The 25,270-nt window shown below is 44.5% G+C and overlaps 1 protein-coding gene and 1 pseudogene across 2 annotated transcripts in view; both read right to left on the bottom strand.

The window, feature by feature from the left end:
* The window catches only part of CNTLN (centlein), a 294,237-nt gene that overhangs the window by 219,376 nt on the left and 49,591 nt on the right, over positions 1-25,270 (bottom strand). The gene's annotated exons all lie outside the window — the stretch shown is intronic.
* Positions 177-24,684, bottom strand: LOC142460167 (myosin light polypeptide 6-like; annotated as a pseudogene).

The raw sequence follows: 25,270 nt of genomic DNA, 5'->3' as shown, positions 1-25,270 counted from the left end.
CTTGAAAGAGTTATGTTGCTTCCATGGGAGTTGTCCTCAGAGATCCAAGTGCCAGTTGATGTGGAGAGTAAGGACATGACAAAGCTAAGGAAGCTGGGGGGTTCTTAAAGAACAGGGTTCCAGTGAGTGCTTACTATTTGCTTCATTTCATCTTCACAGTAACCCTAAAGGGGTTGCTACTGTAGCTGGTAGGTGCCAGAGAGTCGGTCATTAGTGTCCCCATTTTCCAGCTAAGGAGACAGGCAAGAGAGATTAAGGGACATGCTCAGTATTACAGTTTGTCAGTGACATGTGGTAATTACATAATCTGCTGTCAATTTAAAACTTATGAGTGAAGGGGTGGAGTTTAGCCTGTCAATCAGGGCACAGCTTGATGAGCTCATTTGGAAGCACTAAGGAGATAAATAGCTCACTGGAGGTGGGACACATGCTCAGTCCCTGTAAGATACGCTTGTTGACAAGCCACATGGAGGCAGGCTGATGGCAGCCAGAGCCTCAGAGCTAGAGAAGTCACGTGGAGGCCCCTGCCAGTGCTGAGATGCTTCCACTACCACTGGATCCACAAGACTTCCCACCCACTAGCCTGTGATAGTCCTGCATTCAGCATCATTGCATGTGTTTTATGAGTCTGAAGAGGACTTTATAAATTGTTACTTGACATATGAGCTAATACCGGACTTATGGACTTGATCTGACTGGGCTAGGGTGTTTTCTTACACACATGTGAGTGTCTCTGGATTTGTTTCGTTACCCAGACTAACCTATGGCACGTCTATGATTCAAAAATAAAAGGAAATAAAATCAGTTACTACGTCACCTGCAAATAATGCACTCTTCTCCATCCAAAAGGCTTGGGGAAGGTGGAAGGATAGCCAAAGGGAGACAGAGCAAGGACGTGGCACGAGTCTCTGAAGCAAGGCCTGGCAGCAGCATTAGGAGCACTTCACAGGGATCATTTCAAAATAAAATGGTAAGTAACTACTAATTGCACTGTACACATACTTCACACACATTCACACACACAGCTGATGGCTTAGTAGACTTAGTCTTGGTAGATACATTTTATGATATATTTCTGAGATTTAGAAAAATATCCCATATATGTATCAAAAATATTCCAAAAATGTATGCCATATATGAATCCATATATGTATGCCCTGCGAGTTAGATGTGGGCTACTAACCACAAGGTCAGCAGTTCAAACCTCCGAGCCACTTTGAGGAGGAATTATGAGGCTATGTACCCTAAAGATTTGTAGTCTCAGAAGTCTATCTATGTAGGGTTGACGCGTCAGAATCAACTTGATGGCAGGGGGTTGGTTTTGGTATGTGTGTCTATGCTAAGTAGACACACAGGCATAAAAATGTCGTTATCATTTAATTCCATTCTCCATGAACTTGTGGAAGTCTGTGTGCGCACACACTTGCGTATTTGTGTGCGTGTGTGTACACATGCATAACATACGCACACTTACATGTGTTAGACCTTTGGAAATTACTATGACATTTGGTGGAACCCATATTTTTAAAAAAGTAAAACTACAAGTGGGAGCCAAGAGGTAATCAGCTCCCAAAATATAAATGATTAGATTTCATTCCTAAATCGAAAGGAAACTTATGTATTTCCTTTATAACTTATCCAAGGTAGGATAAGTCAAACATACCACAAGTTCTTTAACCAATTATGAATTTACATTGTATTCTCAGGACTGTCCCACATCATTTTGACCTTATTCCCCGTATCATGTAGGAATCCCAAAGCGATTCTTCCTGCCATCATACGCTAAGCACAATGAGGAATGAGTCTGTGTACTTATTTAAAAAATGAGGATAGAGGTTTTCCTCGGAAACCACAGGCAGCTCCCCGAATTGTTTCAGGTTTGAATTCTGCAGATGCAGCCGCTCTCTCTCTCCCCACGTTCCTTGCGGAGAGCCGACCTCTGACAAGAGCTGGAGCTAACGAGCCCATCCGACACTTCAGCTGTTTAGCCTGCCTTCAATCTGACCGTTTTGGAGCGCCTTCAAATGAGCCAGATGAGAAACTACTTAATTAGGATTTTAATTATTTTCTTGCATTCTGATGGTATCTGGGAGTCACTTGGAAGCAGCTTGCTTCTGCAGTTTCTCAGCTGCTCACGCCGGCCCCCAGGCGGTGTTTGTGGTAAATTCCCAGCTCTGGGGAGCCGGCTGAGAAGCCTCTCAGGGCAGGGCGGGAGGTACCATCACCACAGCTGCCTGAACTCCATCGTCTCAGTGGGGACACCACGGGCTCCTTTCAGGAGGATGGAGTTAGTGTATCTTGGCTTCAGAACCATGTTGTACCTTTGAACTTCTGGTGTTCCTGCAGGGCCGGGGCTCTGCGCGGTCAAGTGGGAGTTGGCCATCGATTCTAGCTTTGAAGTGTGAATGGAGTTCACATGCTTAAAAATATGTTCAGCTCAGAAACCACTTTCAAAAGGGCGAGAGAATTAACTGGATTACAAAAGGGATAGGTTTTGACATTATACCTTAGATACTATGCTATTGAAAGTGTTATTTCTAAAAGAAATTCATTTATGTATTGCTGCCAGTTGGCATCGACTCGATGGCAGTGAGTTTGTTTTTTTGTTTTGGAATGTATCTATAAAAATTAAATAGGTTCGTGCCTGCACATGTATCGTGGTTGGGAATTCATCTAGAGCCTTACTATTGTACCCTAAACCCAACCAAACCAAACTCCACTCACTGCCGCCAAGTTGACTCCAACCCATCCCTTGCCCACTGCCATGAGGTCTGGAACTGACCCTGCAGGACAGAGTAGAATTGCTCCTTTGGTTTCCCAGTTTTCACATCTTTCCCGGAGTAGAAAAGCTCATCTTTCCTATGCTTATGGGTTTGAACCACTGACTTTCTGGTTAGCAGTCCAACAGGAACCTATCAAACCACTGCCATCGGGTTCATTTGAACACAAAGTGACCCTACAGGTCCGCGCAGAACTGTCCCATAGGTTTCAGGCTATAATCCCCATGAAAGCATTTTCCCCATCTTTCTTCCACTCAGTGGCTTAGTGGTTCCATACACAGACCTTTAGATGAGCTGCTGGGTCGTAACAATGTGCCGTCTGGTTTCTTCGTCTATCCCACAAAGGTAATCCGATACCTCCTTTTTTATTTTAACAGTTCCATTAGCATATCTTACAAATCATACAATTCAATAGTTGTACAACATATCCAGCAGAGTACAATCATCAACACCATCAGTGTCATAACTTAAAAACAACAACAACATTGCCATCGGGTCCAGTCTTACTCACAGCAACCCCTACAAGGGAAAACTGCCCCTGTGGGTTTCTGAGACTGTAACGCTTTGCGGTGTAGAAAGCCCCGTCTTCAAACTCCTAACCTCACAGTCAGCAGCCCAGCAGTGCCCCACTACACCATCGCAGCTCCTGCCATCGCCCTAAGAAAAGACTAATCCCGTTATTGTCTCTATAGATTTACCTATCCTGGATGTCTACAAAGAAAAACATACCCCCCGAAATACCCCAACCACATTAACAAAATAAAACACAGAAAAATCTCAGTCTAAAGAAAACAGCCGCTCCGCCCCATCCAAAAGCACAATGAAAGGCCAGCTGAGGGGAAGGAATCCTTAGCTTGTAAACAAATAAAGTCATTTTATCCCTTGAGTCTATTTTAATAGAATGAAACATGAAAAGTAACCCTGGACAATAAATAGAAGAAAGAAGAAAATAATAAAAGCTAGAACAAATTTAAAACGGGTCAAAAGGGAGAGCAGATGAGAAAGTGTTACATTGTCACCTCCCTCCATCTGCATGAGTCCGCTGTCCCCTGTGCTTGGACAGGAAGGCTACTGACATCCCTGGCCCATGGTCAGAAGATAGTCACCGGAGGCTTAGTCCACATGAGGCTCTGCCAATGGATATTGGGCTGTCGCTGTCATTCATAGTAAGATCCACTTTTATTGTGATCCAGCTTGACTAATGAAAGCTGTCGGGTACACCGTTACAACCCTCTGAGTTCAAGTGTGACCTCTGAGGGCTGTTGTGACAGGCAACCTTCTCAGGGTGACCCACCAAGATTCCCAGCCCTGGGCTTGGCATCTCACATGAACCCAGATACTGTTGTGTAGAGGGTTGCAGATGCAACATAGGGAAATTATCCAGGCAACCCTGTTCCAATCACACAAATCCTTTCAAAGAGAATGCTTCTTCTAATGGATGGCAGAAGGAGACATCTGAGAAACTCCTAGCCCATGAAGGATTCATGTGCCGCTGCCAGCATTGCAGATGAAGGGAGTCATGTGCGGGGAACAGAGAGAGGACTCTCAGAGTGGAAGGCAACCCTTCAGCTGACGGCGAGCAGAACAAACAGTGAAGAATGAAGTTCTGGGAAGACCAAGAATTGAATCTAAGCCAATTCTTCCCCAGAGCATCAGAGATGAGCCCAGCCCAGAAGTCACCTGGGAGACCAGCAGAGAACCCTGCTGACTCATTTCCGACTTCTGGATTATGGAACAATGGAGTTTATAAATGGGTGTGTTTTAATCACTAAATCGATCGTAATTTTTTATGAAGCCACAGAAAACTAACAATAGTGCTTCAGTAAGGAGATTGCTCTGTCAATTCAGATTTACTCATTTTTCCCCCCCAATTCCGCCTTAGCTCAGTGAAGTCATTCATCCCAGCTTGCTTGTACCAACCACACCTTTTGTTTGGCCTTCCCTGTTCCATCAGCAGTCTTGTTGGCAGATGTTGGGTTTCCCAAACTGGAAGCTGTAAACTTCCGGTAGCATCTGACATCATTTCACACACTTCCCAGATGGAGTCGTAACGCGGTCTCAACTCCCTCCTCTATTCCTTCTGGCTCAAGGGACACATCGCAGGACAGTGCTGGTGTGCTTGAACAGCTATCTGACACTGACTAAGGAAGGCCAAAGACGACTCCATGCATCTGAATTACAGTGCTGGCAAAGAATATGGAAAGTACCCTGGATGGCCAGAAGAACACACAGCTCTGTCCTGGAAGATTCACAGGCAGAACGCTCCTGAGAGGCAAAGACGGTGAGATCTTGTCTCACCTACTTGGGACGTGTTGTGAGAAGAGACCAGTCCCTGGAGAAGGACATCGTGCTTGGTAAAGGAGAGGGGCGGTGACAAAGAGGAAGGCCCTTGACCAGCTAGATGGATCGATGCAGTGGCTGCTGCAATGGGCTCGCCTATGGGAACAGTTGTGAGGCTGGCGCCGGACTGGGCAGTGTGTCCTTTGTGCTGTGCTCCTGGGCTGCTTGATGACACCCAACAATAATCACTACAACACTGGCATCGAGGGTAGGTCAGCTGGCAAGCCCTCCACCGTCAGTTTCTAGCTAGAGTTTTATATCATAGACTTTATGGTAGTGTTTCATATTTCTCTTTCTGGAAAGTTAGATTGACTTTCTAGTTTGATGACAACATAATGTCTTGTAATGAAGTACTGTGTCTGAGTTACATATTTCTTCCTACATTTTCGTCTCTCTAAAATCATACGTGTCATCCTTAAAAATACCTTTGCTGCTTCTGCCTACCCTCATGCCCCAAACACTTCTAAGATCCCACCCGTCCTCCCCAGCCCACTCTAGGGGTCTCTGCGGGAGAGACCCCTTCGCATACTTGTCAGCGAGAGAAGCTGACCCAAGAGAGTCTCCTCTTTAAGTTGGGTAGCAAATACTCAGGAAACTGAAAGACTGAAAGAAAGGCTGAGAAGCACTTTCAGTAACTTAAAAATAAAAATTCTAAGAAGGTGTTGGGCCATAATTGATTTGAGACTTTTTCTTTCTTAGTGATACAAAAATAATGGTGTATTTTCTATTGATGATGCCAGAGATGTGATGACATACAGTAAATATGCTTAAGTAAAATGATCAAGTATAATCATAGCATAATATTTAAACTATGTAGATACACGGATGACTGAAGTTGGGAAAACATATGCTTCTGGCACAAAAGCAGGGGGTGAGGGGTGGGGTGCAGTGCAACCCAGGTCAGGTGTTAGAGTAACACAGAATCTCTAGTCTCGAGCTGAAAGTAAAGAAGCTCCCGGCCCTGGGTCTGGAATTTCTGGGTGTAGAGTTACAACCCTGGCATATTTTCAGAACAGTGATTCCCAGACTCACTGCCACCAAGTAGACGCTGACTCATAGTGACCCTACAGGACAGGCTATAACTATGCCTGGGAATTTCCAAGACTAACTTTTTTTTGGAGGGTGGAGGACGAAGCACAGAGAGCAAGTCGACCTGGTGATCGCTGCTGGCAAGCATTATGCAAGAAAGACAAGATGGGAGAGGTGCTGTGAGAGTGAGGAGGCCTTTGGGACTACATGCAGTCAGTCGCACTCGGGAAAGGCACAGGGCTCTGGTTACTTGCGAAGGGCTGTCCTCAGCCACTATGCCCATCCGGACGAGCTCTTCCTAGCTGATACACCCATGGCTGTCCCCGGGACTGCCACCAGCATCTCTACTTCTTCCTCTGTCATCTTCTCACCCAAGGTGACAAGGACATGCTGGATTTTAGTTCTCATGATGGAGTCACCCTTCCTCATCAGACACTCAAAGGTCTTCAACTTGAATATAGGCCTCCCAGGTGCCCTGGTCCTTGTGCTTGGCCACAGTCTGCAGCATGGGCAGGAAGGGCTCAAAATCCAGCACCCTCACATGAACTCTTGGGGTTCCCCAGGACCTTGCGCACCTCGGCATTGGTGGGGTTCGGGTCCAGGGCCCTCATCCTGTCCCCACACCAGCTGGACAACATCTTGTTGTCACCTGTTCGGTCAAACAGCTGGAAAGCCTCCTTGAACTCTGCAGTCTGCCCCATGGTGAAGTCAAACGCCTTGACTGCTCAGGCTCCCTCAGTGCACCTGGAACGGCAAAGAGGAAGACGCAAAGCGAGTGGGTTCATTAGCGTTCCAACAGGGAAGCAGGACCCCTGGGAGTGCTCTGGAACTGAGGATTATAACCCAATGCCATTGAGTGGAGTCTGACTCATCGGAAGCCTGCAGGACAGAGTAGAACTGCTCCTTAGGGTTCTGGAGACCGCACACCTTTACATCCCAGCTTTCTTCCTGGGAGATGCTAGTGGCTTCGAATTGCCAAATGTTTCATTAGGAACCCTGAACTTAACCCACTGGAGCCACCGGACCTCCTTATGTCAGGGTTAGCATTGTGGAATCTATGAAAGATCCAACCTCTGTGTTTGTCTGGATTGAATAGAGCCAGCAGTCAGGAAGGGCCCTGGATGGGATCTAGGGGAGAGAGTTCAAACTGAGACCCAAGAGGCCAAACAGGCCAGCAGCCAGGTGCGTCTCCGGCTTCCTTGCAGGAACCTTCTAAGCCTCATAGCCTGGTCCTCCCTTCTGCCCTAAGATTAACCACATTTCACATCGCCCACTCTAACCCAGCACCACACCAGCAAGGAGACGCTGAGAACTACCATTCTAATTTTTGATAAGGTACAAAACTAGCCCTTCAAAGTAGGATCGAGGCCCTGTCAAGGTTCATATGGTGAAGGTAAGCCTAGAGGGGGGCCCAAGGACACACAATGACCTTCGCTGCTATGGTCTCCTACTCCCTTTAGATCCTAAGAGAATCAATCCTACGGCAGTTTACAACTTCCAACAAGCATTTTCAACCCAACAGCCAGGCCTCACTCCCAGACTGCATGTAGAGGGTCTGAGCTGCCCTGAGGCTCGGGCGCTGAGCAGTCCCTCCCCGAGCCCGGGCTCCCCATGCTCATGGCAAACCAGTGTCCTGCCTGCGGCATGCAGAGAAAAGACCATGAAAGCAGTGACCGAACTGAAGTTTGGTTTAAAAACAACGTCTGGGAAGGCGAACAGAAGCGACCGTTTATGAAGAATGTCAGAAAGGGTGATTTCAGAAACGATTGGGAGAAGCAATCAAAATAGCTCATCCTCCTTCAGCTTGTTCAGATGGCAAGCACCTGGAAGTCCAGGATGTTCTTTGCGACATATCATGAAATGCTGATATCTTTAATTTCATATGAATGGAGAACAATTTCTCTGGAAGTAAATGCAGCCGTATAAAGTCCCTCGACAGGGACAAATGCCCACTGGTTCTCAAATCTGCTCAGGTAGGAAGTACCTGAAGTCATGGGATTGTTTTCAAACACCATAAAATCTTGACATATTTTAATGACATGTGAAATGAGAATGGTTTTGTTTCAACACAATAAAACTACACAGGTACCAACTAAAATCTGTATCATGAGGAGCACACAGAGTCTCAAAAATAAAACAGCCAGTTGTTTCCAGATAATCCAAAGGAGGATCCCTTATTACTACTTTATTTTTTCCATCTGCTAAGCAAAATAAATTAATTAAATGTATGGATAAAAAGCCTTGAGGGAAAATGTTTATTCAGTGTATTATTATTATTGAGAACTGGGAAAATCAAGTCATGAGCCCTGTTCAATGTCTATCAGCCCGAGAGTCACATAGTCCAGAGGGGCCAGAGCCCATGTTCCCAGGCTTCATTCTACCCCAACCCCGACAGACAAATAACAGACATACACACATGAGGAACCTTACCTAGGTTCTGAGTTGCCTGTTGAGCATATAATTCAAGAGCTAGAAATTATGTCTCAATGTCCAGTTCTATGATTTCATAGTTAGGCTAGGTCTCATTCAACGCCCCCCCCCCACCCCCCAGCAATCCAGTGGCTTCTTTCACACAGGGGCTGGAGGAAAGTGAAGAACGAAAGATCTGTGGCAGATCTGGACAGACTGCTAGCTGCTAGCTGCGTCCCCAGTCTTAACCCCAGTGAAGGCGTCAGATGCCACATTTAGCATGGCGGTTCAATGGCCCTCAAATCACATAGAAGTCGTTGAAGCTGTCTGAGCATAAGAAAGTGTCTCTGGTATCGTCTGTTGTAGAACGCAGGGCTGGCATCATCTACATGACCGAACACATAGGAAACTATCCATAAGAAACACGGGGAGAAAGAGGGGCTTTTACAAAGAGTTGGTTCGGGACAGGGGACAGAAAAGTTTCCTTGGAAGAAAAGGAGAGCGGAGTGAAATTCTATTCACACCTGTTGTCTAGAAGGACCTGCTAGCACCGTGGTTAAACCAAACCAGTTTTTAACAGAAAAGTCAGTGGTTTGAACCCATCAGGAGCCCCTCCCAGAGCGGAAGCTGTGGCAGTCTGCTTCCATAATGAGGTCCAGCCAATGAAATCCCATTCCACAGGCTTGCTAGGAGTTGGAATTCACCTGCTAGCGAGGTTTGCTTTTGTCCTGAACATGCCCCTACCCCCGTACAGAAAAATGTTGGCCAGTCTCTGCCCTAATCACCTGAAATGTTATACTGTGCTCTGAAAGATCAACAACCCTCATGTCATGCTCCATTTCTGATCCCTTGAGAATGGCTCCCAGACAAACTTTGTGGAAGATTCTGGAACAGCTCAGACCTGGAAACTCTGCTTTGTCGACGAGATAGCTTTACCATGGGTCTAGGAAAGGTCCTCTCTGACACATACATTGTGTATGCAACCAGACTGTGCATCATCAGGAAAGACTGCACTTACAGACAACATTTCCTAAATTCTCCTCTCTGCACACATCCCCCAAATGCTTCCTCCCCGCAGACACGAAGGGCCATCACATATGTCCATGCAGCGCCCTTTCCATGTGCCTCAGTTGTCAGTAATTATCACTGGCAAATAATCGATCACACTTCTACTTTACTTACTACCCATCCTAATAGTTGTATAATTTGGGGTGAGTGACCTGGCCTTGATGAGCCTCCTCAGAGATAAAATGTGCTTCTTCCTAGAGAAAATGTCCTAGAAGGATCTACACATTAAATGACCTAAAGTGTTGCTTATAGAAGTGGCTTTCGACAGCAGGCAATAAATGTCCCCCATTTCTTTAGCACTGTTGTTCCTTTCCTCACAGTGATGAGGATCAGGAGAGGATCGAATTTGCCCAAGGCCACAGTGATCCTAAACGACAGGATTGGCATCTGGGCCCCACATGGGACACTGTGCATACTGGGTGGGGAATATGAAGGTGGTTTTATTTCTTTGTGCTACTTCTTTTCCCAGTTTTTATAAAGTGGACTTGTCGCCATCCTGGACTAGGTGTTTTATAAATGGTGTTTTAAAAAGGAAATAAAGAAAGTCACGTGAGGACTCCTTCATTTTCTGAAGCATTTATTATCCTGTCTCTCTCCTGATGTCTCTCTCACATCCCAGATTTTTTTCCCCTAATGACTCATCACTTCACGGTACTTCCCTTCAATTATGTAGTAGGAAGCTTTCATTGGTGATTGAAAATTTGGAAGGACTGTCAAAAGCATTTTCTCATTTAACCCTCGCAGCAATGAGGGGGCTGCTGAATGTTCAAGGAAAATGGACTGAAAAGATCATGGAATTTTCCCACGAACTTTGTGAAGCCACAAGTACTTGGGGTTTGTTTTCTTTTTAAAAAATGTATTAGGGACTCATACAACTCTTATCACAATCCATACATACATCAATTGTGCAAAGCACATCTGTACATTCTTTGCCCTCATCATTTTCAAAGCATTTGCTCTCCATTTAAGCCCTTTGCATCAGGTCCTCTTTTTTCTCCCCTCTCTCCCTGCTCCCCCCTCCCTCATGAGCCCTTGATAATTTATAAAATATTAGTTTGTCATATCATGCCCTGTCTGACGTCTCCCTTCACCCCCTTTTCTGTTGTCTGTCCCCCAGGGAGGTCACATGTAGATCCTTGTAATCGGTTCCCTCTTTCCAACCACTCTCCCTCTACCCCTGGTCCTGAAGATAGCATCTGCCCTTGATTCCCTATGCCTCCAGCTCCTTTCTGCACCAGTGTACATCCTCTGCTCTATCCAGACTTGCAAGGTAGAATTCGGATCATGATAGTTGGTGGGGAGGAAGCATTTAGGAACTGGAGGAAAGCTGTATTCTTCATCGGTGCTACATCAGTGCTACATCGAGATGAGTCATTACTTGGGGTTTTTATGATGGTCCTGGCGATGCTGCCCAGTTTATACATTGGGAAGGTTAGGCTTAAAGAAACCTTTGGTCACTGAACAAGGTAAATTGCTAAATAAGGACCCAAGTGTGCATGTTCCAACTCCAGGATTCTAGGATCTGGTTCAGAAAGAGCCAGTTCTTGACCACCATTTGCTTTTTGCTTTCTATACCCCCAACTCCTGTTGATTCTGATTTCTGCTGAACTGCCTGGGTTACGTAGCTCTGCATCCCTCGGTCTTTTGCCTGGTGTGTGCTCCTGGTTGGAGTGGTCGGCCTGATTGGTAAACCAGACCTTTGCTTTCTCTGCTGGAGCGTGCTGTTCCTGGGCCTTGCTCTTAGTTCACATTTGCAACTCTCTCACTGCACAGATGCACAGACTGTTTGCGAGGAGAGACATTGCCTTTATTGAAATATTGTTCTTTCATGTATAAACACTACCTAGCCTGAGGTGATTAGCTGTGATAGATGATATACTTTGCCCTAGATGCTTATTAGGAGAACATTTTAAAATATTTTGAAAAAGGTAAATACTAAACAAACATAAAACATTGTCATTAAGGCATTTGTGTATAAAGATATCCTTACTTTGAAGTCATCCAGGCAATGGTGGAAGCAAATAGGCATTTTATGCACTGGTACATTTTTATGGAAGGGATATTGGGAATGCATATTAAATGCTATAGAAAGCATTAATGCTCTTTGATCCAGCAGTTCAGCTCCTAGGAATTATATGATACCCTTTAGATTGTAATAAATTAGGTGAATAAACGTTTATGTGCAAGCATGTTTGTCACTGTGACTTATAACAGCTACAAGTTATAAGCAACTCATAATCAAAGCAAATGCGATTAAATCAAATATGACACAGCATGTGATGAAACACAATGTAGCCATTACAAGCATGCAACCAGAAGCATTTGAAAGCATGAGAATTCTTCATCATTTATTATGAAAAGAAAAAAAGCCTACAAGGCAATATTTGAAATGGCGTTCCCAATTTAATTTTGTTTGTGTGAACATAGAAAATACATCAATTGGGAGAAGAAACTCTAGAAAGCTTATTCTGGGTGGTCCTTAGTGACATGATGAGTAATTTAAATAACTTTATTTTTGCCTTTGTTTATTCTATCATTTTTATAATAAATATTACTTTGTAATCAGAAAAAAAGATAAGCATAAAAAGAAAGATGGAGCAAAGATGAGGAAAAGCTGTCTTTTTAGCTTCTACTCTGAGATTCATATTAAATGAAACAGATTTTTTTAAAGTACTTGTATGAATAATTCCTCATGTATATATTTATGTATAGCTAATAGTGGACCGCTTTGATAATCTTCCAGTGGATGCACACAGCTGCCTAAAATGCTAGAAGAGGAGGAAAAGCTGTCATTCCTAATATTCAGTCAATGGTATTTTATTTTCATTTCAGAGTAGCACAGTGATGATATACAATGACAGCTTTGGGGCAAGTTTTCAAAGACTTGGAAACCGCTAGTTAGTCTAGCTGCTATGGTGCGATCTGGTCATTGTTTATTATCAACATGCTGCATCGCCCTGTAACGCTCCCAAGGACCCCGAGGCAGAAAGACGTATTACTGTTCTAGAAAACGTTGCTGTTGTTAGGGGCCGTCAAGTACGTTCCAGCTCTTCCCGACGCCAAGGGCAGCAATACGTCCCTGCTCAGCCGGGCTATGTCAGAACCCGCGGCTGTGGACACCATGTCAACCCCCTCATTGAGGGGCTCCCTCTTCCTAGAAAGCATCTTGTCCTTCTCCACGTATTGGTCCCTCCTGATCGCAGATGCCAAGTAAAGAAGATGTAGCTTGCCATCTTCACGCCAGAATCATTCTGGCTCTCCTTCTTCCAGGATGAATTTGGAGAAATCGCTCATTGTAATGTGTTCGCCTTGGTTTGGTTATAGCTTGTAACAAAATAAAGTTAATTCAATGCCTATAGACGCTCCATACCTCTTTTACCCTTGCAGCTTTTCAGCAAAGGTTTTGGTGTTGTTTGGGTTTTGGGTGGGTTGGTTTTTTGTTTTTTTCTTGTTGGTAAGTACTGTCACCTTGGCCCCTGGCTCAGCCACCCATGCCCAAGGGATCAGACCTTTGTGGTCTATCAGGTTTTCATGGGCAGACTTTTGAAAGCAAATAGCCAGACCTGTTCCCTAGCCATTATATTTGTGCATGTGCATTTTAATTTATTACCCATGCATATATTCATCTTCCAAATATAATTTATCCTCATCCATTTGTGCTATTCCTTTAATCTTTCTTATGTATCATCTGCTAAATTATTCTTTTCGCTCATTAATAATATCGCTCAAGAGAGGCTTGTCTTTCTAATGGTCACACCTTTCAACAGTGCCCTCTCCCTAATAATTGTCACTTATCATTACATTCCGGGCGCCAGTATTTTATACCTGTGAGAGTCATCATATTCCAGCCAATCTGAATTAGTTTTATTGTTGGATGTCATTTCATTAGACAGTATCAAAATATAGAAGCACAATGTCTTCCCATTACTGAATGTCCTGTGTTCTCCATTTCCCCTTGATGCTCTTTTTCTCTCTCTCTCAAAATGGTTTAATTTAAGCCAACACAAACATCCACAAGCCTAAAACCAAATGCATTACCTTCCCCCACCCCCGACCCCACCCAAATCTTTTAGGCCATCCTCTTTCCAGATTCCCTATTTGGAAATCACCAGTTGCCTAATTGTGTGGGGCCTTATCTTTGATTCTTCTCTTTTTGACCCTCATCCTCCCAGGCAGGAGCTCTGGGGACACCGTTGGTAAGCAGTGGACAGTTAACCACAAGGTCGGTGTTTCAAATCTACCAGCAACTCAGCAGGAGAGCTACGAGGCAGTCTGCTCCGGGACAAATGAACAGCCTTGGGAGCCAACAGGAGCAGTTCTTCTGTCTGGTAGGCTTGCTCGGAGTTGGAATTGACTCGATGGCAGTGTGTTTGGTTTTGTACAGGTCCTATCAGTCACTACATCTTGTCACCACCTTGTAGCATGATTGGCTAATGTTGGTCTCTTTAGTAATGAATGCCCTGCTTCCATTCATTTACCAATCACATCAGACTTACTCCAGAAAGGTCCTTCCTTCCTTGCGCACCCAAGGAAGCCTTCACAAATCATCCCCCAGTCTTATTCTGCTGCCTGCGCCCCATCTTTGTACCCTACACTCATCACTTTCTCTGAGTTTCTCAGCCCCGAGTATTGTAAAGTCTCCAAATAAAACGGGGCCAATTTGCAGAATTTGAAATGACAGACGATGTCCAGGTCATCGACGTTTGACTTACTTCTCAATCAAAATACTTCAAGCATCTCATCCCGAGCCATCCTCACAATTGCACTTATGTTTGAGCCCCTTGTTGCAGCCACTGTGTGCATCCATATTGTCAAAGACCTTCCTCTTCTTTCATTGCCCCTCTCCTTGACCAAGCAAGTCCTTCTCCAGGGATGGGTCCCGCCTATGCCCTACATAATTCAGAAGAAGGCTTGCCAAGCTTGCCTCTAATGAGGCTGACATGCTTCCTTCAAGACAGGTCTGTTCGTTCCTGTGGCATCCCATGGTGCCTTCACTGTCCTTTATCAACACCACAATTCAAACGCATCAACTTTCCAGCAGTCTTCCTTATTGAATGCACAACATTCACGTGCACATGAGGCAAGTGAAACACCCTGGCTTGGGTTAGGTGCACATTAGTCCTCAAAGAAACATCCTTGCTTTTCAACACATTAAAAAGGTCTTGTGCTGCAGGTTTATCTAAGGTAATTGTCCTTGGATCTTGACTGCTGCTTCCATGGAGCCAAAGAAGAAGAAATCCTTGCCAATTCCCATCTTTTCTCCATTTATCCTGATAGTACCTGCTGGATCAGACATAAGGATTTTTTGTTTCTACACTGAGTTGTAAAACATACAGACGGCTGTAATCCTTGATCTTCATCAGCAAGTGCTTCAAATCCTCACTTTCAGCAAGCAAATTTGTGTCCTTCGCATATCACAGGTTGTTAATAACACTTCCTTCAATCCTGAAGTAATGTTCTTCTTCATATAAACCAGATTTTCTGTGGATTTGCTCAGCATACAGATTGAATACGTATGGTAAGAGGATATAATCACGATGCACATCTTTCCTGATTTTAAACCATGCAGTATGCCCTTGTTCTAGTCGTACAACTGCCTCTTAACCCATGTACAGGTTCTGCATGAGCACGATTGTTTCAGAATTCCCATTCTTCTCAAGACTATCCATAACAGTCAAATCATTGGCATAGTCAATGAAACACAAGTTCACATCTGTCTGGGCTTCTCCCTGCTTTCAGCCCAGGTCCACTGGAGGCCAGCGATGCTATCCCTTGTTGCATGGCCTCTTCTGAATCCCACCTGAGCCCTTCAATGTACCGCTGCGCCCACTGTTGGATGATCTTCAGCAAATCTCACTTGCATGTGTTATCAATGATATTGTTCTATAATTTGTGCATGTTGGGTAACCTGTCTTTGTGATGTGTCTAGATATGGATCTTTCAGTCAGTTAGCCAAATAGTTGTCTTCTGAATTTCCTGTCATAGACAAGTGAGGGCTTCCAGTGCTTCATCAGCCAGTTGAGACATTTCAATTGGTTTCCATCAATCCCTGGATCCTTGTTTTTAATTGTGCTTGAACAGGTCCTTGCACGTATCCTGCCTCTTGAAATAGCTGTATGTCCACAAGTTCTTTTTGATGTAGTGACTGCGTATCTGTCCATCTTCTCTTGATGCTTCCTGTATCATTCAATATTTTGCCCATGGAATCTTTCAAGATTGTAACTTGAGGCTTGGATTTTTTTCTTGAGTTCTTTCAGTTGAAAATATGCTGACTGTCTCCTTCGCTTCTGGTTTTCTAACTCTAGGTCTTTGCACATCTCGTTATAATATTTGACTTTGTCTTCTCGAACTTCCCTTTGAAATTTTCTATTCAGCTTTGATTTTGTTTCTTCCGTGCACCTTAGCTACTCTATGATTAAGAGCAAGTTTCAGAGTCTTTGACTTTTTGCTTTCTTCATGTATGATGTCCTTGACGTCATCCCACAGCTCAGGTTTTCTGTCGTTAATTTTAATGCATTAAATCTGCTTCTGAGATGTTCTTGCAATTTTGGTGGGATATATTCAAGTATTTTGGCTCTCGTAGACTTATTTTCATTTTCTTTAACATCAACTGAAGAGATCATTAATTGCACATATGTAAGCTCAGGTTGAAGTCCTATGGCTTATATCATGTACTATAATAAAACACGAGCCCCCGGCCATCAGTAGCTTAGCCAGTTCACACCTGCTCTACATCTCAGCATGCATTTCCTCCCCTTATTCAGGCGCAGCTCCTGTGAATTCCCACAGCATTCTTGGGTGGTCACTACTTGCTTGGTGTTCTCATGTCCCTTCTGATTGTTAAGGAGCTGGGACAGTGTAATTGGTGCGTGATCAACAGCTAGCCTAACAGGTGGTGGTTCAAAGTGGACTAGTGGTCCTGTGGAAGGAAGGCCTGGTGAACTGCTTCCATAAAGATTACAGCCAAGAACACCTTACAGAGCTGTTCCACCGTGTGGTAAAGGGAATCATCATGAGTGAGGGTCAATTCCCACCATCGCCACGATTGTGGCCTCTCTGAACACCAAGGGGGAACCCGTTCAGTTCACTTGCACCATCTCAGGCTCTAGCTGAGGCTCAGCGAGTCATCACTTCATAAAATAACAGCTGAACAAATCTATCCAAAATGACCGCTTCATTTTAGAAAGTTACATGCTGTTTTACATTTCAACATCGCTCCCATGTCACACATGGTGTGATGCAGCGGTGCCCATAGAGCAGCGCCATGGAAGCAAAGGCCTGCCAATGTGCTCTCCTTAGGGTGACAGCCAAGAAAACCCGACGAAGCAGCTGTCCCCTGTGAGACATGAGTGTCCAGGCGTCACCACTGACTCGAAGGCAGTTAAACACCCCAACCCCCACTCCACCCCCACCCTAACCCTTGAGTTAATCTTGGGTCATGAAGGATTTTCATTCTTTGTTAATTTGTATTATCTGAAACTTTTCAACATTGAAACATATCATTTAAACAATTTGCATCAGTTAGGGTGGAAGAAAGTCTGACCCAAATCCAGTTAACAGGGACATCTTGCCCTTGCTCCCCAGGAAAATCTTTTGGAAAAGGTAGACCCCGCTCTTAGGCACGTCTCCCCTCCTTCCCGTGGAGGCTGTCCAAATGACATTAAATCATTCTTCAATCTGAGAAGCGTGATCATCTCCCATCATAACCATTGATTTGTCTCCTCCCTGAGCAAGAGAGGGATGATTGGGAAGTAAATTCAAAGAGTGCTCATTAAAAATTGCCATAAAACTCCAAAATAGCAATACTTAAAAAATAAGTCAAATGAAACAATTTAATAGAGCAATAGTGAAAATAAAACAACAGGTATATATTTCACGTTTTACAAAGGTGATTTTCTTTCAAACCTCTCTCTGTGTGTGTGTGTGTGTGTGTGTGTGTTTCAAAATTCCTTTTGAGAAGCAAAGGTAAACTTTACAGGGAAATACATGTGTCCGTCCAAACATTCAGACCCAAGTCTGCCAGTCCTCCCCGGGCGGGGTCTGAACCCAGCCCTGGATGCTAGAATAAGGCCCTGTGCTTTACCATTTACATGGTGTCGTTCGCATACATAATCTCACTTGATCCATACAAACTTCCTATGGCCAGGTCAAGGTAGCTATTACAATTACAGAGGAAGCCAGGCATGCAAAGCAATCGAAAGTGACTTGGCCCCCATCACACAGCTGGATGCAGAACCCGAACTAGATTACAGGTTTATCTTTTCATTTCATACTTTCCCCACCCCTCTTGAGGGATTTGATTCTAATTCATGTAAACAAAATGTTGATAAAGTAGCCCAGATAAAGCCATATTTTGAGGGAATGTCATTCTTCCCTTTCCCAAATGCAAAGACAATGAAGTGGTCGGAGTTCATCATCATTAGGCAATTCCTTGTTGAGGTTGATCATGTGCACGAGGACTGTTCTCCAGGCCTCTGCCAGCTTGGCTAACTAGAGCAGGCGCGCAAACTGCAGGCCCACCACATGGCAGGCCGGCATCCTCTCCCCAGGCCAGCAGGCCATTCTGCTAATGCACTTTCGTATTTTGTAATTAAATAAAGAAGTCATGTAATTCACGCTTATCTCTTCGCTTGATGGAATTCTAGTCTCTTGAGCTACCCAAGGTATGTCATAAATAAGTTTTCAGACATGTTCAAATGCTTGTAGATTTGGGGGGCAGGGAGTTTATTTCCCTTTCGGGAAAATCCAGGAAATTTGAAGACAGGCAGTTAATAGTTGAGATTTTTAAAGAAGGCGTACCATGTGCAACGCTGTGGCCTCCCGTGACCTGTGCTGTGGCAGTTCCCGATGCAGACGACCGACATCACTACATCATTATGACTGATGACCATTTGTGGAGTAAACAAAAGCGGCATCCCAGGACACACTGCTTCCCGAAGATCTTCGGTCTCCGGAGCCGGTTGCCACATTGCAGACATGACAACAATGAATTGATGGTAGCATCTGCCTAATCTGGCTTTTGTCCACATGTCACAACTGTAATGTCGGTAATTGAGACTTTTTTTCATTAGCTCTCATCTAGTTTTTGCATTTCCCATTCTCAAAACTGAGTTTAATTTAATCAATGGTGACTGAAAAGCTGTCAGTTTTAATAGTGTTACATCTTTTTATCTTTGATGTCGAAGAAAAATACACACCAAATGTCTTCATCTTAAAATAGTTGGATTCCCGGACCTCACATTACTAGACCTAGATAGTTCTGCTCAGTATTAAAAAAAAATAAGAAGTGGCACTCGGTGAGATTTTTCAAAGTATTCAGAAGGTGCTTAATAAGCATTATAACCGATATTCCTAACATACCTTTTTATGCCAATGGACAAGGTTCATAAAGTACCATAATTACGTATTTATCCTGAGTGACTTCAGTGCTCATTCCACTTATGTAAAGGGTAGTTAATTGATATTCCATTGAAATTTAAAAACAATGCTTCATCCTGGAAAGCAATGTAAGGATGTTCTCTAATCTTGTCACTAGTACACAGAGAACAAATTATGGGTCTATGAAAGATAAGATGCTCTACCTTCACTAGGAGAAAAAAATCATTGAGCTATTTGTTTTAAAACAAAAAGAATAAAATATCTTTAAGTTGGGTGATCCCAGGATCAAAGACAAACAGATAGTCCACCTCTAGTACTCATAGCCAACAGACTTCCGAATGGATTCCATATGACTATGAGGCCCTTGCAGCGAGAATTTATACCTCTGTTTGCTGCTATCAAGACTCAGGTGGCCTATAACCTATCACTAGGCATTGAAACACAATGTGGAATCAGGCTCATGTTTCTTTCACAAGAGATGTGAGATTACCTTCTGTTCTTTATGAGTATGTACACCCCACAGGTGAGAATGAGGCTTTATCCAAGTGCCTGCACAGCACTGATCCTAGTATTCAAGCACCTTCCATTTGGTGATGAACAAAAATTATGTGACTGCAGGTAAAGAGGTCTACTCTCAGGCTACGCAGTTCTCCACGGGCAAGGAAGCACTCCCAAGTGTATGGCCAATAGTGCCCTCTAGTGGTTAAGAGCCTCACTGGGGCCTGCTGGTCCTCCTTCAGGGTCCACCCTGAAGACTTAGGGATAACTAAGAGCTGCACTGTAGAAGTTGACGGTATTAATACCACTAGAAGACCCCTTCCTGGAAGTTGTCTATGACAGATATTGGCTTGAGTAGTTTATGACAGACATTAGATTGCTGGGAATGTTGTTTGTTTGGTTTCTTTGTTTGACAAGGTAATATCCTCCTAACACTGTAGCGGAAACCTAAGTAAAGTATGTGGTACAAGATTCGAGGGAAATAAAGGAGTTATATATTGGCAATCACATGGTTTAAGATGCCCTTTGCCAGTAATTTTCTTATTTTGTTCAAAAGACTTTAATCAGACTGAACCGATGTGGTTAAAAAGAGCTTTTGAGGTGTGTGGTGGGGGTACTTAAAAAAAATAAGCTATTGTGGTTATTAAAATCTATCATATATTTTTAACACAGGCTTTACTTACCTGGCTCACAAATTGACTTTGTCATTAAGAGCAGCTCAGTTCTTCCTTTTCTTTCTTTCTGTTCATAGTGTCAAGGAGAGAAGACCACATATTCTCACTCAAAACTAGCAACTGGGATGCCGCAGTGGCCATTGTTCTTCTGCACAACCCCCACTGAAGAGTCGCAAGATGTTTCAGGAACAGGGACCAGGGATGAACGGAGATAATGCCAACCATCCACCAAAATACTAAATTCACGGCCATCGAGATGATTCTGAAGGACTCATTAGCAGAAATAGCAAGTCCCGTCCGTTTCCCACAGAGGCTGGCTGGTGGCTTCCAACCACCGACCTTGCAGTTGGCTGCTCAGCACATAACCCACTGCGCTACCAAGGCTCCTTCAGCAGCACAAGTCCTGGGACATGTAGAAATAAGAGCGTCTTGCCTCTCTTGATGAACAACCAGGCATTTACCTCCCTTCTTCACTTGGCCCCAAAGGAAGCAAACCTCCGTGAAATGACACTGCAGTGATTGGTACGAGCAGGTCCCATTGGCTTGTTGGGAGAAAGGGCTGCATGCATGCTTTTCAATTTAGGTTTTGCTTTCTGAACAGTTGGGGATGAAACCTAGGCTATTCCCTATTCAAAAATTAAAGGGTGAGAGAGAGGGCAAAAGCATAGTATTATCATTAATAAAGCTAAGAGTGCTCGCACACATACAGAGAACAATACTATTAACAACGCTGGCAAGAATTTGGCAGGGAGACATGTCCCTGGCAACTATCTTGTGCCCTCCAGCTGCACTAGGCCTAACTCAGGAGAATCTAATTTGCATTACTCAGCATTAGACCTGGAAAGACCTGGCTCATCCATCACTGGTCCAGACACCAGCAGCATTTGAGGTATAATTTGAAGTTGATGAACATTTGTTGTCTAGGACTATCAGGCTATTTTCTCTGTATACAGAAGAGGCTGCACCTGTCTACTCTGGCCTGGGCCAATAGGGGGTGGGGGCAGGGGGAGGAGGGAGAAACTCTAGTCTTATTTACTCTCTAGACTTCTAGAACAGTAACTTGGATTATTCTTTGACCTCCACAGTGAGAGGCTTTCTGGTCATCCTGGCCTGCTGATGAGGCCACATGCTCATGTAAGACTTTCTACATGCATTTGAATCCTCTTCGCTTTCTCATGGCTTCCTGGCTCCTGGAAGCATTTCCGTCACAAACAGTCTTCCATAAAAGCATGTGATCCATTATTTTCAAGATCCAGTATCTGGTGAGATGTAATGGAGAGGAGTTCAGCAGATTAAACACGCTCAGTGATTTCTTATGTAACTTCTACAGTCTGTCTCATCCTTTAACCCAGGTAAGAGGCCCACAGTGCTAGCCAACCCTTAAAGGAGCCAAACCAACATGGATATTTTAGAGACAACCTCATGGAGTAGAATGCTGTTCAGCACATAAACAGGTTATGCCTCTCATGTCATGCCTCGTTTTACCCCCACTCAAGCACAGCACAGAAAGCTATGACCAACTTAAAATGACCTGCTGTTCTTGGTTTCACTGTAAACAAAACAAAACAAAAAACCTCACTGCCACTGAGTTGATGCCAACTCATAACAGCCAACAGGACAGGGTAGAACTGTCCCTGTGGGTTTCCGAAGCTGGAACTTTTTCAGGGAGTAGAAAGTGCTTTTTCCCAAAGAGCGACTTGTGGATCACAGCCCCAACATTCAACCACCCTGCCGCCAGGGCTCCGTGGTTTCGATGTAAGCTGTATGAAAATCAAAACCAAAATGCGGCATCACCATGCGGCCGGAAGCTTCAAATTTTTACAGTTCAGAAAGTACCACTTGAAGAAGGTGTGGGAAATTGGGATCTCACCCACACTGGCTTGTGACTCAGAATCACCACTTTGCTTGGCAGCATCTACTGAAGCAGAACACTGCATACCTCACTCACAATTTTACGCTTAGATACTTAAAAGTACACTCATCGGTCCACCCAAAAGATTCACTAGAATATTTAAGAGCACAAATTATAATATTCAAACCAGAATTTGCTTAAATGCCCATCAACATAGAAGAAACAAAGTGTGAATCATCCACAGAGCAGAATTCTGTATAATATTTAGAGTGGGTGAACAATAACAACCCATTATCATTTGGATGAAGGAGAAAGGATGTCAGATTCAACAGGATACTCGATGAGACTACATCAGAGTACCAAACCAGCCAAGATTAAAGGATGCTGTACAAAAGCAGGACAGTGGGGACCGGGATCCGGGAGAATGCAGCCCGAGGAACATCTGTGGGGCTGACACTGACTTGGTTTCTTGATCTGTGAAAACTGACCAACTTTGGATAATAAGGACCCCACACTCTGTAGATTACCATTCCATTAGAATGCTTTGAAAGTGTAAGCCATGTATTTTGAATCTTCAGAAAAGATTAAGGCTATGACCCCCAAAATGAAGAGTTTCATTTGATTTCAATATATACCTGCCACTTGTGGACTTTTCTAGAGTCATTTTGACATTTTAGAACAACCAGTAGCCTGCTCAGCAGGATTTGCAGAAAGAATCCTAATTTTCAATATTTTTTCTTAGTCACAGGCCAATTTGGGACTCAGAAATATAGTCGTCGTGCTAAGTAGTACTCCTGGAGCTGTCAAAAATAGAACTCACTGTCATCGAGCTGGTTCCAAAGCACAGCGACCCTGTAGGACAAGGTAGAATTAACTGCCCCTGTGGGTTTCCAGGACTGTAACTTTTTATGAGGGTGGAAAGCCCTATCTTTCCTCTGAGGAGCTGCTGGTGGTTTCAAACCACTGACCCTGTGGCTAGCAGCCCCGCTCGTAACCACTACACCACCAGGGCTCCTCTGAGCATATCAGGTGATCGTCTGGCAAGTTAGACTCTTTCTGGCCTATTTTTAAGTCAACGCCCACATGGAGCGTGTACTTTGTTTCCACAAAACCGAATTATCCCCATGCTTCTTTCTCTTGTGCTATGCTCTAGTCAGTGATGCGATGATTTAGTCAAAGGAAGCATATAAAATGACTAAGAAATGTCTTAAGAAGAAATGAAAAATGTTTCTGGGTCGATGCTACTCGCAGTCAAAGTGGTGACATCAAGCGCCTTGCCAAAGCATGTAAGAGCTGATCATGTGTGGTGATCCGTGAGTTGTCAGCAGGAGTTAAGAAAGTGATGAATAAAAGTGACGGATGAGGACCAAAGCCAGTAGACCAGTGTGGGAAAGAGAGCCTTGATTTTATCCTCACACCTGGTCAGGTGGAAGCCCTTCCAGTCAAATTAACCCATTACCTTATCACTTCACCCTTTTGACCATCTTTATTTGGGTTTTTCTGTCCAGACATACACAACCATTGCAGCTCACAACACAACTTCTTTGGAACTTACTGGCTTCGGAAAGCATTGTCTTAGCAAAACGCTGAAGTTTCTACATGAAAAAGTTGGAGAAAGACCCATATTCTTTGTGTTTTTGTACTACCTCTGCATTCGGAAGAGCAAGCTCTGTAGTCATTTGCTCCAGTCCTTCCGTGAACTGCTAACGGAGAGGTTCTCATCCTTCCAGAACACCTCAAAAGAAAGGTCTGGCAATCTTCCCCCAAACCGGCCTTTGACCCCCTGGGGAGTCCAGCTCTAACAGGCGGGGTGACCACAAGGCAGTGTCAACACCATGGCACTGAAGCCAGTTGTTAGGAGTAACGCTTCCCAAAGGTAGTCCAGCATGTGTCCCCAGCACTTCCCACCCGGGAGGGCTGTCTGGACAGGGCCCAAGGGTCTGTGTCCTGGCTGCTGGTAGCCAAGTGAGCAGCAAGATGCCAGCGCGCAGGAAGGAACTACTCCCATCCAGGGTACCCGCAGCCAGTGAGTTGATGCTGACTCAGTAAACCCAGTACGGTAGAACCCCGGGACTCGACCGCACCAGTGCCCGACATCAGCGCATTTCGATTTCGACGCAAAAAGTGGAGAAAATGTTGCATGGAAGCGTGAACAAAACATCGGAAACCGATGCGACGCACATGACCTTTTCCCCTTCCATTATCCAAAGGCTTTATTTTGTAGGTCCGTGTGTTTTGGGAGGAGGCAGGACGTCAATCCTACTGCTTCCAACCCGGAATACGAGCGGCGCACAGGACTGGCAGTGCCAACGGGCCCAGGGGCATGGGACCTGCTTTGTCCACCTCTTCCTCGCGGATCCAGTCACAGCGCAAGGCTGGCAGTCCACCAATTGCTCCGCTTAATTCTTTCTTGGCGCTCTTGACCGAATCGCTGCCCTGAAAGATGCTCCTGCCAACGTGAACACGAAAGTCCCCTCGGAGGGTGGCTGGCTTAGCACCCAGTGGTTGGTCTCCCCCAGCCTCACCGGCCCGGCTTCACCACGTTCAGCCGCTCCCACACCTTGGGCACAATAGGTCCCGAGTTCTTGTCCTTCCCCTGCCCTGGGAAGAGCAGGCGGTCTTGCAGGTGTTCCCCGGAGGTCTTAAGGAACTTCATGGCCACCGGATTCCGGAATCCCTTCAGCTAAAAGCGCTCCATGAGGTCGCCCACCTGGCTGCCTGCTGTCTGGCTGGATGGCGGGGAAGGTGTGCTCATTGTTGGCCAGGGGACGCACGTGATATTTGTAAAGAAACACGGTTCCCATTTCAGTCATTTGATGTTAGTTGGTGTACCTTTTGCGGCTGTGTTCCAAGCGTTTTGCTATAATTTCTTAGTTTTTGTGGCTTTTTGTACTGTTTGTAGATCAAAAACATAGGTTTTAAGAAAGAGGATTTTTTAAAAAAAAGAATCACGATAAGGAACTGGTTAACCATATTATCAATACTATTGATGATAATTTAGTCAACCCTTTTAGAAACAGTTAAGGAAATGCCAACAGCAGACCACATTAGACAGATATATATATATATATATATATATATATATTTTTTTTTAGAGAAAGCCAGCCAGGACCTAATGAAAAAAGGCAAAGAAGGGAGGGGGAGAAAAAATCTCCTGAAAAGCAGCTACCAGTTGATTTGATGGAAGGGGATGCCCCTTCCAAACACTGACTCTCCATCGCTCTTCTCCACATCCCGCCCAC

This window comes from Tenrec ecaudatus, chromosome 10 (genome assembly GCF_050624435.1).
Source record: "Tenrec ecaudatus isolate mTenEca1 chromosome 10, mTenEca1.hap1, whole genome shotgun sequence".
Taxonomy (NCBI): domain Eukaryota; kingdom Metazoa; phylum Chordata; class Mammalia; order Afrosoricida; family Tenrecidae; genus Tenrec; species Tenrec ecaudatus.
The sequence above is the reverse complement of the archived record's forward strand: the minus strand, read 5'-3'. Positions and strand labels throughout refer to the sequence as shown.